This window comes from Heterocephalus glaber, unplaced genomic scaffold (genome assembly GCF_053883595.1).
Source record: "Heterocephalus glaber isolate CG9 unplaced genomic scaffold, H.glaber_assembly_v1.0 deba00001454, whole genome shotgun sequence".
In the NCBI taxonomy this organism is placed as follows: Eukaryota; Metazoa; Chordata; class Mammalia; order Rodentia; family Bathyergidae; genus Heterocephalus; species Heterocephalus glaber.
The window spans coordinates 3895217-3920031 of record NW_028258303.1 but is presented as its reverse complement, the minus strand read 5'-3'; the positions used below and the strand labels follow the sequence as shown (position 1 = coordinate 3920031).

Here is a 24815-nt window from a genome sequence, read left to right as displayed (position 1 = left end):
ATGCAAATTCCCAGCAGGGAATGATTTGAGCATGCCACCATTTTCCCATTTAATTAAGTGTTATTTTGCTTGTGAGAAAAACAAAAAACAAACTCAGAAAACTACACCCACCGAAATAACCCATACCCACAGGCACAGTCATTCATGAGCCTCAGCTGTCTCAGTTTGCCACATGGGTTAGGGGCAGCCCGTTCACCTCTGTCACATGTCCCTAAGAGAGTTCAGATACCCTCTCAGCTTCCCTGTACATGAGGAAATATGAGCTACCTTCCTAGGTAAGATCTATATTAATTGTGGCACTTGTTTCTTAATCATTTGCATGCGTAAAAAGCATTTTACAGTTTCTATCTCCATCTATATATGTCTAACCCAAGTATTGAGTGTTATACCTTAACACTGTAAACTCTGGATTTTTTTTCTCATTTTATGATTTTGCACAGTGAAATGAATTCTTGGAACATACATGCTATGTGATAGCAGAATTACCTGTACAATAATCTTTACATTTGTGTGATTGTTATGGAGCCTCTTCTACAATTTACGAGTAGCCTGTAATATAGATGCAAATTTAAATTAAAAGATTTTATTTCAATACTTTCTTAAGATTTTTTATTTATAGTTTAAATAATAACTGAAGAGATAAGAAATTATAATGTCTCTGATGGAAGAAAAAGTCCAAAGAGAAAATTCATGAGAGCAACAATTAAGTTAATTAAAATTAACAATCCATACTTAATAGTCTATAGTTTTGCATATTTCTAGGGAGAAAATGGCCCTCAGCTTCATAACAGTATCTTCCATCAATTATTCTCTTGGATGTGGATTCTGAGTTCTTTCAAGTTATAAAAGATTTCTCAATATGAGAAAGAGCAAAAGAAAAACATAATTATTAAATGAAAGGCAAATTGGAGCCACAGTAATTGTCCAAATATTACACTGTGAGTAGTGTAAAGATATATTGTGTAACTAATGACAGAAACTTCTATGGATAAATTGCTTAATGTTTGCTCTAGAAGTTTTGAAGTAGTCACACTGCTAAAAATGTGAAGACAGGTCCCCTCATGACAGAAGGTCCAGGGCTGTTTTCATGAATTAGCTCTGGGAGTAAATCAGAGTTAAATTAACACTTTGACTCTACTCTTAGCACTATACTGCTAATATATTGGTAAACTATATGTTAATAGCATAGTGGTAATTGATCTATAATCAACAGAAATACAGAGTAAGTAAGCAAGATAATTGAGGACGGGTATGGGGAGGTGACCCTATGATGTTATGCCCTATTTTTCCAGAACACGGGCACTATTACTATCTTAGAGAAAATGAACTTTCATAGAATGTCATGGTTTATGTATTTTCTTGTGTCTATTTTCTATGACAGATGTACATGAGATTTACATAATGCTTTAATTAAGGTAGGGAACAGTTTTTGAAGTGCTCATAAACTCAGAATAAACTGCTTTTCATTGGACTTAGAATTTTGCTTGTCTTTTTCTTTCTTGTAAAAGAAAAGAGAGAATTAATATAAAACAGCAAGTCTGCAACTTTCTCACTAAGGAAATAAAGGGAAAGAAAACCTGACGGGGCAAATCCAAACCAATTAAGCAGAACAGAAACCGTTTTAAAACGAATAAAAGCATAGCTGAACATCAAATATAGGTCTAATATTGATGTGAATAAAGTATGGAGCTCTAATTGTGAGATTTACATAAGTGTGTTGTGTCAATTCTAATATATTCATTATATTTTATGAAAATATTATTAAAAATTAATATTTGGATGCCCCCGAATACCTGAATGAGTGTTGTTCTTTTTATACAATGTGAAATTCTCAAAGAATAAAATAATTCAAGACGGTAGTACTTTTAAATAATATTTTTTAAACTATTTAAAGACTTTCACTAAAGATTCATCTGTCATACTATCATATAAATGATGAAATAAAAGCCATTCTTTATTTCTGTGGTATGTTGTCTAAGAAACCTGTAGCATTCAGGAAAAAGAATTTTATAAGATGCTAACTATTCTTCAGTAAATAAAGGTGATAGCCCCTTTTTTTCATGCAAACACGTAACAAAACAAGAAACTAGGGAAGGACTATGAAGTGGCTAGTATAGTCTTTCCCTATTTTGCAGGTAAAGTAGGCAGTAAGGCCAGGTGGAACTATAACTAGCTTTTGTTCAACTCTCTGATTTTGTAAAGAATATGTAAGCCGGACTGGTCACTGGAATCAACTCTGTCATGCTGACAGAACATCAACCGTATGATTCTGTAACGAAAGGAAAAGCTCTGCTAAGAATATTTTACTAAATTGTTTTGCAGCATCAAAAGAAAGAAAATGGAGTGGCAAGATCCCTATCAGAGCCCAGGACTTCAGTGTGATTAATTTCACACTAGCTGTAGTTTATTTGGAAGGAAGAGATAAAGGCAGATCTGCAGGTAAACTCTGCACATTCATACTTTAAAACTTATTAATGATCTGTATGAATTTTCTGCTCTACCGTTATAACAAAATCCATGGTGAAAGAAACTCTGTTTCACAGGAACTCCATTTACAGATGTCGATAGCATTCTATTAAATCAGAGTTATGGAGAAGTCTATTGATACAACTGAAAAAAATTTTTTTCTTTTATGGATAACTTTGGTTTTAATAAGACAAATTCTCAACAAGATTATGAGGTCCCTGGCACTGAACTAACAGATCTTATGGCTACTTGAAAGCAAAAAGTGAAATACCAGTGAAAATTCAAAATAATACTTTTTCTTCTTGCGCTTTTCTGTTACAGCAAAGCTTCCACATAACCATATATCAATATTTAGCAGTGCAGATGAGAAGCAATTCCACTGGCTTGGGAGCCAAGCTGACTCTGTGGGAAAATATATCTTCTTAAGCAGAAAGATAAGAAAAAGTCTCTATTTGAAAATATTCTGTAAATGAAATAAGCACAAAAATACATAGGATGATGCAAAACATATATATTACATAAAACAAAAATATGATTTGTGAAAAATGGTTTTAATGTTTCACTGACCAATAATGATAGCAACAGCAAGGTTATTAGTCAAGCATCCTTAGGAGATACGCTCTTTTAGTCTGCATTTTGCACCCAAGGAATCTAAGTACACATTATGTGAAATTTACTGAAATCTAAAATGGGTGGCTTGTCTGGAGCTTCCTAAACAGCTGATTGTATTGTTTCTAAAATCTGCAAATAGCACTGATGAGTTCTGAAGATAGTTTTTTGGAGGTGGGTCACTAGATACTCCTGGTATCATAAACAAGGAGGAAAGTCAGCAATAAATTGAGGGTGTCACATAGTACTAGACCATCCCTAAATGCTAAGTGTTTTTCTTCTACTTAAGATAATACAAGCTTGGGCTGGGGATTTAGGTCAGTGGCACTGTGCCTGCCTCATAGGCGTAAGGTCCTTAGTTTGATCCCAGTACACACACACACACACACACACACACACACACACACAAAAGATAATATAAGCTTATTTCATTTTCATTCCCTAAATCCCCAGTACTTTATCATAGATATTTAGTCTCTTTCCATCCTGTCATGTAGCAATAAAAATTATGTCCCTGGTACATATCTAAGTTCACAGGCCAAGTTCAGCTTATTTTTCTTTTGCAAGCCCTTGTGATACGCAGTCCATTACAAACAGCCCCCTTCATCAAGGCTGGCCTCAACAAACACAAATAAATAATAAAACATCCCATCTTAAAGTGTAAAAGATTTATAAGCAAGGCCTGCATGGACAGTGTGAAGAAAGGTTCAGAGGCTATTTAAACCACACATTCAGGAGAAAAAAAAATTAGAATCATTTAGCAAAAAGAAGGATGATACATAGTTTTTGTTTCCCTGTCTTCTCTCTTCTCCTTTATCTACTGGGCACTGAACCTAGGGCTTTCACACTGAATTACATTTCAGCCCTGTTTTAATTTTTATTTTGAGAGAGGCTCTCAATAAATCACTAAATTGCCCAGACTGGGCTAGAACTTTTTTAAAGTTTTTTTATTAATACAGGTTTCAGTACCTAGTGATTAGATTCACTGTGAGGAGTTGGTTCATGTATGTAACATGTCATGGAACTTGTAGTCATCCTGCCTCAGCCTCCCACAGTGCTAGGATTATGGGCATGCACCACCGTGCCTGGCTTTCTCTTGTGTTTTAAGAGAAAGTTTAAAATAAGACACAAGCCTTTCTTAGGGTCACAGATATGCTTCTGATTAACAACAGAGAAAACACTTCCAGAAGCAAAGCAATTTTTGATTGAACTCTTGTTGGAAGGAACCAAACAATATATCATGCACCTCTCAAAACATATCACATTCTTCCTTGTTTACATGGTATGTTGAATATATAAATGGAACTTTTTGAACATTTAAAACATCATTCCCTAGGGCTGGGGATTTAGCTCAGTGGTTCCGGTGCCTGCCTCGCAAGCGCAAGGTCCTGAGTTCGATCCCCGGTACCACGCCCCCCCCCCCAAAATCATTCCCTAAAGCACTAGAGAACACTAGTTCTAAAAGCACAATGTGATGTTCATGTTGTTTGGGAAAAAAGTGTTCTGAGATCAACGATTTAGGAAATGCTGATGTCACGTGGATTTTGCACTTTCATTTAGACAGCTGATTGGATGGGAAACATGAACCCATAAGGTAGGGGTACAGTGACCTCACACACACTGGAAATGGAATGCCAATCTTCTCTGGTAATTTCACCCCTTCACCAGCTCTAGACCAGAGGTCGAAGAGTCAGACAGGGACAGAAAAGCAGACGGGGTGCAGAAGACAGACAAGCTAAGAGCTGGCTCTCCTGATGGTGCTGTTGCTTTCTTTTCCCTTACTTACTAGGAAACATTTCTCTCCTGTGTTTTTGTGGCTTTAAATTCGCCCAATGGTTGCTATTTCTGCTCTTCATTGGCAGTTCTGTCATTTCTATTTAGTAATGCAGCTTCCTCTGTACCCTCAGTGACCTTGGTTGGTTCTCCTGCCCAGAGATAGGCAGAAAATTGCAGAAAAGATCACTGTTCTATGAGGGTACTTTATAAACATTAAATAATTTTTATAACTCTCTTGAGAATTAACAATGATATTGCTTTATATACAGCCACTCATTTGAAGATTAAAAGAACTCACAAATATTAAACATAAGTCATAATTGATTTTTAAAAGGAAAAGAAAGTGAAAAAAAAAAGAATAGAAACTGGTCAAGCAATTGGAAATGGAGCCAGAGTGCCATTAGAATCCAGAACGTCTGACTTCTAAATTTGGTCCTGACCATATGGAAGCATTCCTGCATGGATGTTGCTTAGATTCAAGAATGCTTGAGAAACTAGTTTAACTTATAGCCACCAGACTTGCACTCTGTGTGTTGCCTTGTGCACTTCCTAGTGAGTGAATTACGGTATCTCCTCCTTGCCCTGCTTAACCGAAGGAGGGGTGGAGTGGCCAATGTGAGAGGTAATATAAAAATCACTCAGAATGTGCTAAAATGAATTTATTACTCTGTTTGTGGCACATTTAATTTTTAAAATTATATATTTCAAAAGATAATCCTGAAATTATTTTATATTTAATTAATAGTGAAGGAAAATGTCATAATTAGTTATGAAAAATCTGCCTAAAGTGTTTTCTTAGCATTTGATGAATGAAGAAACTGGAACATTAATTTGATTGGGTGTTATTTTCTCAGTATAGGTTGGTATTCAATTTCTGTTTATCCTAAGTAACTACAAATCAGTTTTACAGATCTTATTGAAATAAGTATAGTTGTTCTGTTCTTTATGTTTATGTATAATATATGCCAATACATACATGTATATATAACTATACATGTATTACTAATTACATAAATTATTTCATCTTCAAACAAAAGATAGGTATTGCTGTCACTGTTCTGCAAATGAATTATGTGAGGCACAGCAATGTCACTTACCTAAGATACTGTATCTAATGAATGTTGTAGTCAGGAATCTGTTTCAGGAACCTGGGCTCTAAGCATTGTTTCCACTGTTTTGCCAAAACAAAGCTGAATAGTACAGTGAAGTTTGGTGCTTAGTGGACTGTTAACTTGATTGGCTTTGGGATCTGCCCTGGGGCTTGGTAAAGCACACTTCTGGGCATGCCTTATTGGGTCATAGAACTGTGATCTTGGTGTCTGCTTGCTCATCCCTCTCTGTTCAACACTGTTTTCCTACTCTGCTTCCAGCAGCAATGAATCAAATACCCTTGCTCCACTATCCCTTCCACCATGATGTTTCTGCCTTGGAGGGAGCCCACCATGGACTGAATGCCCCCAAACCAGGCGCCAAATTAAATTTGTCCGCCTTCAAATTGAGGGTGTCCAGTATTGTGTTCAAGCAATAGGAAAGCTGACTAATACACAACACTGTTAAGAGTAACAGATGTCAGACATGTGGACTGATGAATAATCCAGAATGGAGGAAAGACAACCCAAGTAGTGGAGAGGATGCTTGATTTCCATTCTGAAGCCTATTTGAATATTTCTTATATTCTGCTATAAGGCACATATGGAAGCAAGGCACACATGTTACTCCTTGACATGTGACTCTGTGTAATATGTCAACTTTGGGGGTCCTTTCTACTTCAACAGTATAACGTGGTGGAGGAAAAAGGGTTCCTGCCAAAGTCTTGAAGGCTCTTACTATTTGTAACAATGCATATTGTCTTCTATTTCTATTACTCATAGGTGGAAAAACTTTGGAGAGGGAAAGTAATAGCTATCTTACATTGATGTATTGTATGTAATATATGCAATGCATGTAATATAACCATTAGTATGCTAAATAACTAGTAACAAATGAAAATGCTTTTATTTTCTCTCCATGGGAGACTATGTGCATGTAAATATTTACATACATGCACAAATATATTCCTACAAATGTATCCTATGTATAGATTCTTCCAGTGTCAGCTATCATGGTAGCAACTCAAGCACATGTTTTCTAGGTTCAGTGATACCATGATGAACAAACCTTTGCTCTCACAGAGTTTACATTCTAGCTGGGCAAACATGGAGAGGCTGCTAGTTGGAAATAAAGAGCTACTAGGAAGCCAGGAATATTTTAGCTAGCTTGATTGGACCAGGACTAGATGATAAAATAAAGCTTCAACATAAAATCTTATAGGAGAACATATGAAAGAGACAGAACAGCTCCTGCAGGTGGCTGGAGCTGGAATCATCATGGGTGGTCCAAGAGAAATGTCCATGAGAAAGTCAATGTGACACTGGGAAAGAATGACACATGATGGGACCAGAAGGGCCACATTCAGGCACGAACTGTCCAGAAAGATCACAGAAGAATTCAGAGGACTTTGTCATTATTATTATTTTCAAGTGTAATTAGAAGCCAATGGAGAACAATTAGCTACCAACTTGGAACTCATGGAGAATTTGATATTTAATAATATTTCCCTTTTATTGTAGCACTTTATTTTTATTCTGTACATGTTTTTATAGATACAACATGAAAGTTGGTGTTTCTAGACTTTTACCCACAGTAAGGGGCATAGAAAAGTTTATTTGAGCTATCTGTTGTCTCTTTTCATTATTGTTCTATATTGGGTTTCTATGACATTACTAAAGTTTAAGTCTAAGTGCTAGTTCAATTTGACCTGCTCATTCCTATATGATACAAATATTCTTCTGTTCACTAAAGATAAAAGAAAGCTAAGTTCACAAATTTTTTAAGTAAGTCATGAGTACTTTGTTTTACAGTATATACACAGTCAGATGTTAATCTATTGTGACTCCCTCATTTTGTTGAATGTAAAATGAATTCCTTTTTTTTAATCATAGAGATAGCTATTAAAATAGCACATACCCATATACTGATGGTCTACTGAATATGCTTTGAGGCCACAGAACTTCCTATATATATTACACTAGGAATACACCAACAGGACATGCAATTGGGGTTGCCCTTGTTAACATGGGATTTTACAATGAAAACAGTTCTGGTAGACTTGGGACTCACTTCTCATTAACCTCTTCTTTCATTCACTATGGTAGCTTAGAAGTTCAGCGTGGGCCTCAGTATCCTATTTATAAAATGGAGACCAATTGCTGGTCTAACAGGCAGCTGGAAGGCATTGCCTTTAAAGTTCTTTAGCAACCTGTATGATTAGCCAAGGGGGATATTAAATGTGCCACAGGTAAAAGTCCATGAACTGGAACAGTGGACCAACTGTTCTTTCCTCCACTGACTACTGGCATCAAAGTCCTTGGTATGAATCTGACATTCCTGTGTCTCCAGGGATTATCATACTGTGCACATCCAAGATTCTGCTTCCATTAAAACATTAAGTAGGAGAGTGTATTGAAGCAGTTCTCAGCTATACTTAGAAATGTACAGAAAGCATATAAATAGCCCTTCTGGGTAGAGTTATTTTAATGGAGCTTTCATGGCAAGGTCTGATAATGTTGGAGGTAACTAAACTGACAGCCTTGGAGGCAGAGCCCTGGGTGTGCCAATCTGGAAGGGAAGGAGAGTGCGAATCCAATTAGAAACAAGGGCAGAACTGTCACCTCAACCAACCTGTTTTCATTATTAGTTGGATTTTGCTTTTCTTTTTTTTTTTTTTTTTGCAAAGGAAAGGGTGGAGAGACAATTCATATATCAAATACACATCAAGTTGCAGGGCTGCTTTATAAATTAAAATACCAATGTTTATTTTTTTCCTCTTTACTTGCAACTATGTGCCACTTCCAGTCTTAGTTTTTGTCTCCTTAATTTCATCTGTCCTCTCTTTAAAGACATGCACATTAATTACAGAAATAAATCTTCTTTTCTTGTAGGTGAATAACTAGAATATGGAGGGCTCCCCTCAAGCTGGACTTCAGCTCAGGCTGTTCTTTATGGTCCTGTGACAGCAGCAGCCAGAAGGTGGGGTTTGCTTTTGTTTGTGTTTTTTGTGTATCTTGTGACAGAATCAGCAATACCAAACATCAAATTCAGTGAGATAAGTGTGCTCCAACTCTTGTGGCTTACCCCACTGAATCAAGAAATGGATCTGTAAATATTTACTGGTTTAGCAATACTATCTCTAGTCTGAAGGAAAGCACTTCAAGGAAGGAGGACTTCAGACAATTCTGATCCCAAGATAAACCTAGGCTTACTATAAGACACATGGGTAAGTAATACAGCAACAGATGAGTTTTCTGAGAAATGTGAGTGAAGAGAAATTCAGATTAGCTTGAAGAGGTAGAGGAAGTGAGTCCTAAGTTAGTCAGGGAAGGACCAGCAATCACTGCTGGAGTGGAGGACAGAGAGAGCTGGGGTGGGATTCTTTCTTGTCATTACTAAGATGTTATTGTCCAGAATGCCAAGACTGTGGATAGTAAGAACCTATAAAAAAGAAGCTAATGTTGTTTTTGTTTTGTAATACAAGTAGATTTTATAAAGTACCTAGAATGAAATAATGCCAAATTTTCTTTCATGAAAGTGCCTAAAATAGGCAATTTGTCATTCAGAGCCTATCTGTTCTTAAGTCACCAACACTACAAGCAGCTATTTAATTTGATTTACTGTGATACCAATAAATACTAAATATAAAGCGGATAACACAACAAGAAGTAGTCAGAGGACAAACTGACAGCAAACTGTAAAGATAGAAAGATAAATATAAAAAATAAAAGAATTAAAAAATAGTTGAGTCCACTTGGAGAAAATTAGCATGCTATATGATATGTTTTGAAGGAGCACTTAGTGTAACAACCCAAATTCTTACATATAATTATTACTCAATACTCAATAAGCTATTTTCATAATGATCACCATTTAGGGAAAGTCTTACAAGATGCTTAATTAAGTCAGAGTAAATGTAGAATTATTCAATTAAAAATCAGTATGAGGTATCTTCAGTTTTTCTTTTTATAAAATTGCTCCTCAAAATAGTTTGAAACACTTACCATATGACCCAAAAATCTATTCCTATTTACCCCCCCCAAATTAAAAACTTATATTCATACAAATGCTAGTTTTTACTCATAATTACTGAAACTATGAACAACTTAAATGCCCCTTCAGTCTGTCAGGGGTAGGTACACAATCTTTTGTGATTCATATTTAATATTGTTTTATAGGTAAACAAGCTGTGGAATCTCTGTTCACAGGACTGAAAAGGAAGCAATGAGTGACACATGCACAGCATGCCTAAATCTCAATAGTTATAAAGAAAATCAACCAGAGAAAAAGGACACACCTTACATGATTACATTTACATGACATTCTGGGAAAACAAGAACAAAAAACTATAGGGACAGGAAAGAAAAAGTGTTGCCAGAAAATGAAAACAAATGTGGGCCCAGTCCAGGATTAATGTTTAGGCCCGGCCCAGGGATTTGGCTCAGTGGTTCCACTGCCTGCCTGGCAAGCACAAGGTCCTGCGTTTGATCCCTGGTACCAAAAAAAAAAAAAAAAAGTTTAGGCTTGCTAATTTCACATTCATCGGCACACAATGACAGATGTCCCATATCTTGACTGTTGGGTGTACAATTGCAATGACTATATACCTGAAAGTGGTTCAAAACTCATGAAACTGTACGACTAAAAAGGTGCATTTTTAATTTGAATTATCTCTGACATAAAAAAATCAAGCTCATTTTCCGTGATTATCTACTGGTACAGCATAAAATACATCTGAGTATGTATTTACACTACCACTGAGCACGATACTGACTACTGACTGAGTGTGACTCGGACACCCTATCACACCCTGGCTGTGCACGCCATAGGTAACCCTTCCTGAATTTCTCTGTCCTTCCCTTTGCACAGACCACAGAAGCTTGCCACTATCTGTGCTTAAGTTTGCTTCTCTTAAGACTGACTGCTTATAAAAATAATTTATCTATATACATAGTCTCCTGAGTCACACGATCAAGACAGAGTTCCTTCCTAGCATGTTTATAATGTATTTTATCTCAATGAATTTTCTTAATTTTGAATCATTTGTTCAGTAATAACTGAATAGTTGGAGATTATACACAGATTGAGATAATATTATAAAACAAAACTCTATATTCAATTACTATGCTAGATTCACAGACAAATATGTAGGTTAAACTTTAATAAGTCACAGAAGCTCAAAATAGCAATGGCTCCAATTTATTGGACATGAGGTATGTATCATACAGTTTCCCATACTACTTAGATGTTTTAAACTACAAAGCTTCACAGTGAGATAGGTGCCCTCACTTACTGACAATGAAAGTTACTTTAGAAAAATGTAACAACTTGCCCAGTGACCTGCAGGTAAAGTGGCAGTTTGGAGATTAACACTCAAGCCTGCCTAATTCTTTAATTAAGGCATAATGAGAGAGCATTTCTAAAAAGTTTATCACAAGCAGAGTTTGATGATTATAACACAGGAAAAGGGATTGGTAGGAAAAGCAATCTCAAGCTGGTTTGGGAAAATAGACACTTCTTTCTCAGATTTAGGTGGAAAGCAGAGAAACAATCATTTCCCTGTTAACACTTCTCTAGCCAATGTCCAGTTGAGAGTGTGATTTCTGCTGAGAAAGGGAGGAAGAGGAGGGGAGAGAAGAGGAGAGGGAGAGACACAGAGAGAAAGAGACAGAGGGTGCTAAGCCTGATTGGTAGACACTGTATTCTGTGGGTAGGAAACAGAACTACTGTTGTAGCCCCATAATACAACAATCTCTGAGCATCCCATCACCAGTGCAACCATACAATCTAGCTGGGACTTGGTTTACTTATCTGAGAAAGTTCAATTACAGGATGTCCTGCCCTGTCTACCTCTTGGGATTGTTGGAAGGATCGAATTAAATCATACATATGAAATACATTCCAAATTTTAGTGATAGCACACGATAGAGCAATTTAAGGAAAGACAATCTAAATATCTCCACATCCTGCTTTCCTGGCCTGGCACTACCTTGTGGAGAGTGTGTAGACCAGCTCTAACTCAGAATTGGAGGAGAGAAAATGGGGGCAAGGAACACAGATATTTTACAAGTATTTAGAATGTTCTATGGTGTGAGAAAGAATGCCATTCTCTACTTACTTTCCTTTGATGAGGTGGATTACAACTACTAGCAATATCTGCAGATTTTTAACATGAAAGTATAAGGCAATGTCACAGAACCTGGGAAATGCATTTTTACACAAAAAAACCTATCAGGATTAGATACACTCTCTTTTGTGATGCATATTTAATATCATTTTATGATTCATTGTCCTTAGATACTAAAATTGTTTTCACATGATTTCTGGCTAGTCTAACTTGAAAAGAGGAATAATTTCTTCTCTGCTCTAGATGCCCCTATCTTTAGGGCTCCTATTTAGGTAGATTCTTCTAAAGTCATGGGGCCATTTGATCCATGGGTAGGCCAGGTCATTGCCCTGCCCTCCCACCACTGCCCTGTCCCTACACGTGCCTTTGTGCAACCTTACTCCTGCTAACCAAAATGAAATTATAAAAACAATATAATTTAAATATTTATACTTTGTTCTAGACTTGACAAGCTCAGAAGGCACACATGTACCTGGTAACATCAGGAAAGTTCACAGTGGCCCACCTCTAAGCAGCACACCAATCAAGCCCTCAATTTGATGCAGTGATTATCTCTTGAATTCTACACAATCATCTTCTGGGTACCTGAAAGCAGAGAGTGGACCACTGCCTTGTTATCAACAGGAGAAATCCAGGATTTTTATGAGACCAGCCCTTTTAAAATTACCGACAATTTTGAACACTTAATTTTAATTATATGAGATTTGTAAGTGAGAAAATTTTGAAATTGTCCCAGTAATTACTTCCTGTACATGGTGTATGAAGCATGTGATACCAACGTCCCAAACCAGCTGATTTTCCCATGGTCGTAAAATCACAGAAAAGATTCCTCTCTCATTTAAACATGTTTCCCAGAAGAATGCCAACTCCCAGGGCCACTGATGCAAATGTAGGAAACTTGAAGACATCTCAGAAAGTCATGGCAGTCTGCAGTCAGAAAAAAAGTTGGGATAATGTGAAATATGACATTCTATAATGTCGCAAATCTGTAGCTGAACAAATGCATGCATAAACACTACAGAAACTGTTCTAGTGAATATGCCAACTGACACGTATACCAATGACTTTATTAAAACTTCAGCCTTAAACTTACTGAAATAAGGTCATTTCAATTTTACTGTCATATTTTATTGTTATACGGGGAAAGCATAGGTTTTTGTGGTATTTAAACATTGGAGCATTTGTCAAACTTGGCAGACATGTTTCATAAAATCTAAGGTCTTCAGATTGTAATGGAGAACTCTGCCCATGCCCAGGTCTCTTACATGCATTCTAGACAAATAACTGTTGATTTTAATTTCTTCTATTCATTTAATTTTGTCTTAATCTTCTTTACTTTTGTTTTTTGGAGTAAGGGGAGTTCTTTTTAACAACCTCTCTGTTTCTACCTATGTATTTCTCTTGAGGAGAACAGATGATGGATCTGAATCTACTATCTTCATTGCCACTAAGCAGGACTGGTGACTTGGCATTGTTAAAGATACAAGGTAGCACTTCCTGTATCAAGGATCTGATGGTGTCAAATCCCACTGTGAAAAACTATTTGGCGATAACATTCCTTCACCTTCCTTCCTTGATCTTATTTCCCTCAGTAACAATGATTTATTTCTTATTTATTATCTATTAGGATATTTAAATAAGAGCAATTTTATTCTGTCAAAAATGAACTTTATGAAAAATTTCCATAAACTATAGTGCATGACTTACAGTAAACTAAACAAGTCAAAAAGGTAGTCTGTATTTTCAAGTTGCTTATTTGAAAGGGATAGATTAAAAAATGTACACAGCTATCCTACTTATCATGTTCTGACCTAAATAAACTAATGCATTTAACGATTCAAGAAATCTTTATTGAGTTCCTATCAATTTCTAGTGACTGGATTAGGCCTAAGGTTAACAATGACCAAGATAACTATTTTTCTCTTCATATACTTTGAAGCACCAAAAAACTGATACAGAGAATATAGGTAGGGTTGAGGATTTAGCTCAGTGGTTTCACTGCCTGCTGCCCAAGTGCAAGGACCCGAGTTCGATATCTGGAACCAAAAAAAAGGGAGAATATAGGTAAATGAGCCTAAAATTTTGACTGACACATTATATCTAATGAATGTCAGTGATGAATGCTAGTGTTATTAGTATTGATTCCATACAATACAAAGATTATATTTGTGTCAGAAAATGTGAGAAATTTGTAATTTAAGTAGCAATTAGTTGAGCATTCCTGGCAGGGTGTTTGTAGCATTTAGAATTCTCTTTAAGCCTCAACCTGGAAGTCTTGTCACTCTGACCTTGTCAGTAGCAACTGGATCAAATGACACATCTAAATACACTGAACTGCAGAGGCCTTATTCCAAATGGCAGGCATTGCTGATGTAAATGAGATATGAAGTCCACCATAGCAACTTGAAACTTTTGCTACTGGCAGCTTAGTAAAGTGATGTCCATTTCCAGAAAAGAAAACAGGAAAGTGAAAATAGGCCTGTCATCTTAGAGAAGCTACAGAAAAAAACCTAGGTGGTCCTTTCTTTTATCTCCAAATGCCTCAAAGTGTAAAATCCAGACATGTTAAACATCATGCAACAGTGATAAAATAATGTCACTAATGTTTACTCTTTGATAAAGTTGAGAAATTAGAAATTCCTACCATAAATATACATCATGAAAACAGAAAGATCTTAACATTTGCTGAACTTCAAATCATATTTAGTCTTTCATTATTAAGAAAAAATATTACCTTACTACTTTTGTTTTGTCTGAAATAAGATTGATAAAAAGTAATAAAATATTTATGAAAAGGGCACTGTATTATTTCTTATTTAGGCAAACTCTAGAAACTACATTTTAAAAGAGAGAATTCTTTTGACAAGTATCTCTCTTTAGTTCAATTATAGGCATTGTAATGCATTGAGATGAATGTTAAATTATTAATGTAACTATTTCAGAAGCTGTATTTGTTTTCAATCTTATCCTCTATATCTTAAACTCCAAAGAATCTCAGAGCTTCTGTTTTAAAAATGAGTATGATAACAATAGCTCTGGAAATACTATTCAAAGTTGTAAATCAGAAAATAATACGTTGGGAGAGAATGAAAAACAACCAAAATTTTGCAGTGTAATCTTTTAAGGCAAATATTTATGATTCCATAGACAAAGTACATTGGTTAAAACAAAGTGGTAATGTATCAGGTACATTATTTTAAAATAGTCCTTTCTAAAGGCCGGAGATTTAGCTCAGTGGTTCCGCGGCCTGCCTCGCAAGTGCAAGGACCCGAGTTCAATCCCCAGTACCAATAATAATAACAATAATAATAATAATAATAATAATAATAATAATAAAGAATTCTTTGGATGCTGGATACACCTTGCTTCCATGTATTAATTTTTCACACAGAACTACTTTTTCCTCTAAACTCTCATGAGAAATAGTGGTTAACACAAAATGAATATGCTGTAATACTTTTTCTGAAACCTCCAGTCAATGCCTTGCATATAACTTTCCAATAGGAAAAATAAAAATCCCACATCAGTTTCCCTAAAGAGCAGCATGAGATTTCCAATCCTTTGCTTGAACACATGAAATATTAAGAGCCAATTTTCAGCTGCACCTCTGTCACTTCCATTATCATTCTACACGTCCAGAGGTGATAATGGACTCTGTAAATTGCAATCTTTCTCCATCCCAGACTGCGGAGGTTTCACTGAGGGACAGTGCCATTCAAAGGGTGGCCCAGACGTATGTTAATGGTGCTGGGCAGCAAGCAGCCGACCCTGCCTACAAGATACTATGATGTTCTTACCCAGAGAACACAAAAATAAGCAGAAAACAATTTTCTTAGGAATTCATTAAAATAAACAACAACCCATTTTCCCCCAGAAATCAAATATGTAGCACTATCCTCACAGAACTTTGGATAAAGGAGATTAAAATACATTCCTAATGTCTATCCCAAGTCAACACAGAAGGGAGCCCCACATACAATGAAGTTTAAAGAATTCTGGAAAAAGCTGTTGTTTCCCACCAGTTTTTTTCCAGAAATATCACACAGATCTATCAGTATTAGTGGAATATCTTTAAACCTAAAGTGAGAAAAAGAAAATCAGGTAAATGGAAATCATTGTTTTATTCACTGATGAAGTGATGTCCACCACTCTTCATGGTAGGTACTTTGTCTTCTAGAAGAAAGCTGTTTTGTAAAAATTGAATGTTGTTAATACTTCCTTTTCAAATCACATGTGAAATAATCAAATTGTAAGGAAAATATACAGGAGGAATGCAGAAATTTGAAACTAGCATGTCTTTCAAAGGCACTCATTTAACTCTAATGTTGGCTAAGTATTAATTAAATGAACCATTATCCTCTGGGGCAGGGGTGGAAGGGGTTAGAAGACAAGGGTTGCATGAGAGGAACTAATATCTACACAGAAAAAAAGAGGCAGAGAAAAATTGGATTGCATCACCAGATAATTAGATGTATTTTGTTTACACACTGGACAATATGCATGACATATAAATCCCTGCTTAAAGTGCTAATAAAGCTGAATGTTGACTATCATATGCTGAGGCCAATTTTAATTCCATGAGTTTATTTTGGGAATGATTTCATACTTTTACAATGATTTCAACAAAGCTAGAAAAAGAAATGAAATCAAGAAAGGAGCAAAAAAGGAAAAGAATACTGGCAAAGTCATTTCTCTACTTATTAACAGCATCAAATATTATCAATGAGCCCTTCACCTCTTTGTCTTCTATTTTCTTTAGCAAACACCAAGCACTCACATATATAAATGTACTTCTCTTAAGGACTAAGGCTAAAGAGAAAAAATGTCCACCAGTGATCACAGTCTTAAAGGGGTAGAAAGAAGCAGATCATATAATGATACATGAGACTTGCTCTTCAAGAGGTGTCAGAGGGCTGTTTCTCATGATAATTTACCAAATGTCGGAGTTTCCAGGACAAGATTGTTATCGTTTAGATCTAACATGACTCCCTTCTACATTTGGCAGATGATTGGACTGGAGGTAAGGGTTAGCTATACCCATCAGTGGATTCACCCACTGATGAGTGAAGTAGTTGAATGTGCTATTAGGAGGTGAGGTAGCTGGGTGGGGTGGGGTGACTTGAAAGGGTGTATTCTTGTATTCAGCTCCTTCTTTCTCTTTCTGCTTCCTGGCTGCCATGGGTTGAACACAATTTCCTCTGCTATGCCCCTCTGCCATCCTGTTCTGCTTTCCAGTCAACCAAGCATAGGATGAAACTGTGAGCCAAAGTGAACCTCTCCTCATTTAAATTATGGGTTTGAATATCTTGTCTCAACAATGAAAAGTGACTAAGACAATAATTTATTTTTAAGATTCCCCATCCTTTTCTTCCATATGTGTTTCTTCATGAAATGAGGTGTTGTTCTGTTTAGCACAAACAGAGTTTGTAATTTATACATATTTACAATGAAATCTACTGAAATCCTGGAGAGACAAATCTATAGGGAAGTCAGGGGAAAGAGGAGAGAGACTTGAAAGAGATGATAATGTAAAGGGCACAGGATGTTTTTCTGGGGGTGATAAAAGGGTTTGAAACTAGAGAGAATCTGTGGTTGCAAAACACTGTCAATGCACTAAACAACACTGAGTTGTACACATTAAACTGATTAATTACATGTTATGTGAACTTCACCTCAACTGCAATATTTTATTTGATATTGTGTGGCAATTTGAAACACTAATTCTGAAGTATCACAGAAATTTAAAGAATCAATCAGTCTCTACTTCTCTCGCATTTACATGCAGAAATCTGTGATTCTATTTGAGAAAAAAATCAGAAACTTTTTATAGAATTGGATAAGCAGAGCAAGGTTAGTTAATGTCTTCGAGATACTTTCTAAAGTTCAAACAATTGTATGGTAGCATAACAGCAGGTTCAATATGACAGCATATGCCAGTATTCTCAAAATCTTTGTTTTCCATGAATTTTTAATGATGCAAGTAATTTCTCAAGGTCACTGAGCAAGCAATCAGTTATTCAGACATTAAATTTGTTCACAGTTTCTTGGCAGCTTTGCAAGAAAACAAGCAAGTGGGATTTGTGGAGGAGGGGAAATGATACCCGGAAGAAAAGATGAATTAGAAGAACCATGTAATTAGCTCCAGGTACAGTTGATTCACGCTTCAACCTACCACCCTCAAGAATGTTCTGCACTGGGTGTGCTAGAAGGTAAAAGGAAGCACTGAAATCAGTAATCTTCTGGTTGTAACTGTGGTTAACAGTATATCATATATTTTCAAACTATCTATACCAAAAAAATCATTTTCCAGTGATTTAACCACATCAGTACTCAAATACTGAATGTTTCTAAATTTACAATTAAGTATATGAGAAGGAAATTAAGAAATACACTTACACCACCTGTGTGTGTGTCCATGTATTTTTGTTCGGCCTGTGGATAAAGACTTAGAGAAAGGTGCAAAAAATAAATTCTCTTTTGCAACCTAGAAGCCTCTGTTCACTGTGAGTTTTGACAACTGTGGGATGGGGTATTACTATACCAAAGAGAGTTTAAAGTGATAGGGGTATTGATAACCAGCAAGTTTGGTTCCAAAAATTGAAAATTTCATCATTAAAAAGCATAGGACATGATGGAAATCTTAGCTATACTGATGTAGTATCACAGTTTTCACACTAACATGGTACATCAGGATGGCTTTAAAAAAAAACTTTTATCTTGAAAACATGATGTGTAGAGTTGAAGGTACTAGTACATTCCCAGGTCTGTACTATTTCTGAGTATGACACCTTAGGAACAATACAATTAGAACTCATTTACATGTAGAGGAAGTGTCAGAAATGGAGAACCAGCCAGACCTGTCTACTCTGAAAATGACCCTGAAATGAACTGCTTCAGTAAGTTATCCCAAAGATCCTAAGTAGGAAAGTCTGAAATAGTCTGGTGTCCATAATTCAAGTGCAGATAAAAGAAGCCCAAATAACATATTTATGGAAAAGTTTTTTGAAGATAAATCATGACTGAAGATCTAGAGAAACAAAAGTGATCTTCATGGTAGTGGAAGGAACTATATGTCAAATTCCTTAAATAAAAATTTATTGACTTTAAATAATTAAGAAATATATACATGTCAATATTTATAGCCCAGAGTGAGATGGTCCTTAGAAATTTGAAAATAAAAAAGAAGAAATTATACTGCTTTCTGTATGTTAAACTAAAAGAAACACAATGGAGCAAGCGAGTGTATGAAAAATGTATGGATGCATTAAAATTGTGACTTAGTCCTTGAAAAAAACAGGGGTCTATCCATCATTTATGAGATCATATCAAGAAAATAATCACAGAGGTCAATATTCAAGGTATCTTTTAAATATTTTTCAAGAAAGAATAAACTTTGAGCAATAAAATTCAAGAATTCTTTCTCATCGGCAAAGTCATGTGTAAGCCAGAGATACATAGAAGGAGTTGTATTCATTCCTTTCCCTTAGCAAAACCTTCTGTCTTGCATTTTAGTGTCCACCTATGATGACCCCAAACCATTCAACAAGACTGATACAATTCTCCTTACTCTGATTCCAAGCAACCTTTACTCCCTATATTTCCATATACATTTGCCTATAGCGAGAAAATACTTTGCACTAGAGATACCAGTTCTTACTGTAAATTAACTTAGCATTCTATATCAATTGACTTTGAGACTATATCCACCACATCTGTTAGAGTATTTGTTCCACTCTGTGTAACAATTATTTTTTTTATTTTAAATTGGAATTTTGGTTTCTATAAGATAGGACTGAATCCACTAGTATCTGAAATCCCAAGTCTGGAAGCCAGCTAGATGAGAGTTAATTTGCTATGGAAATGGTTGCTATCCAGTGAGGCCTATAGGCAACAGCTGGAGGGTTGGTTCATGTGAAAAGGACACAGCCCTGTATACTGCTGAGTGGCTACATGTAGAGGTACTTCTTTTCCTTAATTTTTATGTGCTGTGTATTTAATTGTAATGATTTTGTCAAGCCAGTGAAAGGAGGAGACTGTCAACTACCTAAAAGAGATTAAAATTGTAAGAGTGAGAAGAAAGAATGTGTTTAAGAAAAATAAAGTAACAGCATGAATTAATTTCACATGTAAATAGTCTAGACATGAAGAAGGCATATACACTGAATAATAAGTTTGCAAATACCTTGGTCTTAGGGATGGAAAGCTCATTGAGTTTAGGGAATTTAACCATATCAGTGACAGAAATAGAGCAACTTGCTTTGGTAAATTCAACTGTCATAAGTCTACATTTTTCATTGCCTATTTCATTTTAACTTTTTTCATGTTTGGATGCAAGATATTAGTTTGCTTCTGGTGTTGAATATAAATCCTAAAAATGAAGTAAATGACTGTTGTTAGGTTTCAAATATCAGATGTTGCCAATTTTAAAAAAGAAAATTCCTGGAGCCAAATATGTATTGAGGAAATTGCAGATATTCATGGACGCATCCAAAATTTGGACATTATGAATGTCAGAGGAACTGAAGTTATATACTTGTAGTTATGTTGTAAGGATGATTTTCTTTTTAAAAATATATATTATGTCACATTTGATGTATAGGACGCATTTATCTATGAATCTTAAGTAAATACTATTAAAAGATTCTGTTTTCTATTCATAAGGCCTAGATTCATTTGTTTAGAAAATTTAAAGCAAAGAAAGTATTTTCTATAACTACTTCAAACCAAATGGCTGACTTTTAATATCATGAGCACCATGAGCAATAAATAATTTTTGTTCATTTGTCTTCAATATTGCCAGAAAACTCTATGCATTTTCAGTTCCTTAATACAAATGCTTAAATGAATTTTCTATCAGCTGACATAATTTAAATGATCAAATTAAAAGCTAATCACAATTTTCCACTAACGCCTTTATCTACATGTTTATGTACATATTTAAGAAATAATTCATATCACATCTTTCAATATTGTCTTTTGAATTCATTTCAACTTGAACTGAGAACAATTAAGAATACATCTATTTTCAGTTATTTCCCCTTTTAACATCTCTTATGTTTATTAGTAGTAAACAATCTTTAAAAAGCAGAGAAAGGAACCATTTTTCATAAAAGATTATTCCAGATTTGTTTTTTAAAAATGTCTTTCTTGAAAAACAAACATGAACAAAAACACTTTCCTTGTTCTGTCTGCCAAATTTTGCTTTCAAAAAGTTGTGGTGACAATATTGAATACTCTTGGCATCCTTGTCACTTTTTATTTGTCTGCAAAAGGCACAAAAGATTCTTCTCCAGGATCAGCAAGACAGCACACGGCTGAAATGTGGTCTCCCCACATCTCCTATCTGTCTGCATTCAATGTCATTAATATTTCAGCAGCTGTAGAACCAGGGTCAAACTGAAGTTTTTAACTATTTAATTCTAAATCCTCAGTCACTGACTTTGGAGAGAGAGAGAGAGACAGATCTAGAAAGAGATGGCAGAGGTACAGGCAAGAATTGATAGCAAAACCCGAGAATCTAGTTCCTGGGTTTGTTCAGTCTTGAAAGGAACTGAATCTTTTTTTTTTTTTTTTTTTTCTGGTACCAGAGATCAAACTCAGGACCTTGTGCTTGCCAGGCAGGCATGGCACCACTGAACTACAACTTCAGCCCAGGAACTAAATGCTGCCAACAACCACAATCAGGTGGCCAGATGAACCTGAGCCTCAGATGAGACTGTGGCCCCAGGCTACACCAGGATCTCAGCCTGAGGGGACTGAGCAGAAACTCTGACCTAAGCCATTCTCGTGGTTCTAGCCTACCGAACTCCAAGAAAGGTGAACAGTGGTCTTTGCAGTGCTAAACTAGGGAAGTCAGTCTGTGCTTAGAAGTGAGTACAAAATTCCCAATCTACGATGGGGTCTGTTGCTTCAAAAGGAATAGGAATATAAAAGTATATGGTATATAATTTCTGATATAACACCTGATGCCTGAGATTATTTACTTATGAGGGAGGTATCTTTGTGTTTACATTTCTGTTTGAACAGAGGAGATTTTGTGTGTATGTATATTTCCCCTTCACTTGAGCATTTTTTTTTTACATTGGTTTAGTGCTGCTTACAAGGAAATGATCTATGAAGGTGTCTTATCAACAATTGGGGCCAGGATCTTCTTAGGGGTTTAGGAACTTCAAATGAAACCTAATGTTGGAAACAGAAAGTCAGTCTCATTCCAGGATTATATTTTAACTTCCATTTTGGCTAGAAAATAGGGATCACCAAGACAAAAATGTAGCAGGAAGGGTAACAATAGAATTTTTTGCTAAATGTAATTTTTCTGTCAAGTAAAAGGGATTCAAAAATTTAAAAAAACTGAGTTGTCCTTCCTCATAGATACCTGTTTGTCTTTTCACAGAAGCTGATAAATTTGTTTTGACTTTTTTCATTTTTTCATTTTTCATTCTAAAATTACTTTTTTTCTTATTTGTTTGAACCACAAACTATACAGCCCCTTACCAGAGTTGGCTAAAGAAAGAAAAGATTTTAGTAAGATCATAGTAAGGCCTTCCAAGAGTAAAATTCTTTTTAGAATAGGCTGATTATTAAGATATATTTTCTCTGTCAGACCAGTAATAGATACTCATGAAATTTTGGTTTAAAGAAATAAAGGAACGATAATGATCCAATTTTATTTAGTATTAACCACAGGTTTATATGCTAACTTCTTTAATCCGTATAATGGTCCACTGAGTGAGTAGCATTACTACTTTTATTTAATAGTATACTGAAATTCACAGTGACCTCAGAACTTACATGTTATGGCAGGACTTACATCATCAGTTTAACTTTTATCCTACTCTTTTATTCATTAACATATAAATGAATAAATGAATGCTAACATTATAATTTCCTTTGGATGCTCTAAAGAGACTTCTAGTTTCCCTTATCTTGCAATTACCGATATGGTAAGTGGACATTCCATCACCTTATACCCCATCTACCATCCAGTGAATTTTCCTGGGTTATTTCCTCCCTACATGTGTTTTAAGAAAGAATAAATTTTAAAAGAACCTTGCAGTCTGTTTCTGTTGTTGCTTTTTGAGACAGGGCCTCACTATGTAGTTCAGGCTGGCCTTGAACTTGTGGCAATCTTCCTGGCTCAGCCTCTCAAGTGCTGCGATCACAGGCATGCACCACTACACCCAGCTTGAATTCTGTTTTAAATTTTCTTTATTCAGAGATATAAGTATTACAGTGATTCAGAGTTGAATCAACTTTTAAGCATTTTTTTAGACCCCTATTCTCTGCCTGTTTTGGACACAGAAAATACACTGAAATTCAACTCAAGTCCCTTCATATTGCACTGTAATTGTTTCATTATGCTATAAGAACTGACTTTGGTGTACATATATAGAGAGAGAGTCATTCAGAAGATTGATGCTGTATCATTCCAGTAATCAGTGCATTGAAAGTCTCCAAAGGCCCATTGAGGTATCAGACTATACTGGCTCCAGACCTGACATTATCTCTTGTGGTTCAATAATGATTATGCACATGTAATTGACTGGGAATATATCAGATCCATAAGTCACATTGTAAATGGACAAAATACAATAAATGTATACAAATAGACTGTAATTACAAGCAAGTCCAATAAAATGGATTTGATAAACTTCCTTACAAGTTATAAATATTCTAACAACCTTGTGAATGACTCTGCCCTGTTTCACAAAGGATATTATAGGCAGAAGCAGAGCAGTTAGTATGGGTTCCTCTTCTCCAAAAATGAGAAAATTAAGATGACTTTAACTCATTCTGTACTGCAATGAAGGCTCACCATGTGTGTGCAGAAGAATTAAAATTTCCCCTAAGACTCTATTATGGAATGCTAGTGACTAATCACAATATCAACATTAACATGTTTGAAACATGTATTCTTCATAATTTTCTAAATATGTAACATTTATTATCTACTCATAGATTAGAACAGTGTATGAAATGTGGGTCTTATAACATTAAGCACCTTTGGCCATTATTTTCAACGGTAACAGTAATTGTTCTTAATAATTAAGAGATCAAATGTACTCAGGTTTTAAATTCAAATCCCATTCATTTCTCAAGAAAATTAAATTTTCTTTGTGTCAAATATAAGGAAACTGCATTTTAAAAAAGAGATGAAAGTAACAAGATAACAGAGAGCCGTCCTCCCTTAAAACTATTTGTGAGTAATTATACTCTAAGAGCCTGTGCATGGATGGAACTGTCCATGTGGATTGTATCAAATCAGTTTTTTGGGGTAGTTTTCATGTTTCTTTATGATAATTTGCTTTTTCAAGAGGTCTACCCTTTATACATATAGATTCATAAATATTAAATTTACTAATCATTATAACATTTTTCAGTGGAATTACCTAAACAGCAATGTGCTTATCCTTTTTGTTTAGCTCAGTGTCAACTGTTTATGGGCCTCAATGACATCTACAAAGGCTATTTTGCCACAGAATGTGAAATACACATGGGAGTGGTATCCCGCCATATTTATAGGTTCACCCACACTTAATGGGAAAGGATCACACAGGGTATGTACATCAAGAAGTAATCACTATGTGTATCAGAATTCTACCTATCACACAAAAGACAAAAGATGACTATTATTTACAAAAATTATAAACAGCCTAATATTTTTCTATATAGGCATGATGGATGGTTTAAAATATTCCAGATATCAACTGGCACATTATATATTTTAGAAATCCGCCTTTTATTATAG

At 35.4% G+C, this 24815-nt stretch overlaps 1 protein-coding gene and 1 non-coding gene across 3 annotated transcripts in view; one reads left to right on the top strand and one right to left on the bottom strand.

Annotated features, from left to right (window-relative positions):
- The window catches only part of Unc5c (unc-5 netrin receptor C), a 385500-nt gene that overhangs the window by 276822 nt on the left and 83863 nt on the right, over window positions 1-24815 (bottom strand). The gene's annotated exons all lie outside the window — the stretch shown is intronic.
- Window positions 18474-18601, top strand: LOC147827120 (small nucleolar RNA SNORA40). The gene has a single exon (XR_015452918.1). It is a non-coding gene; the product is annotated as a small nucleolar RNA SNORA40 (small nucleolar RNA).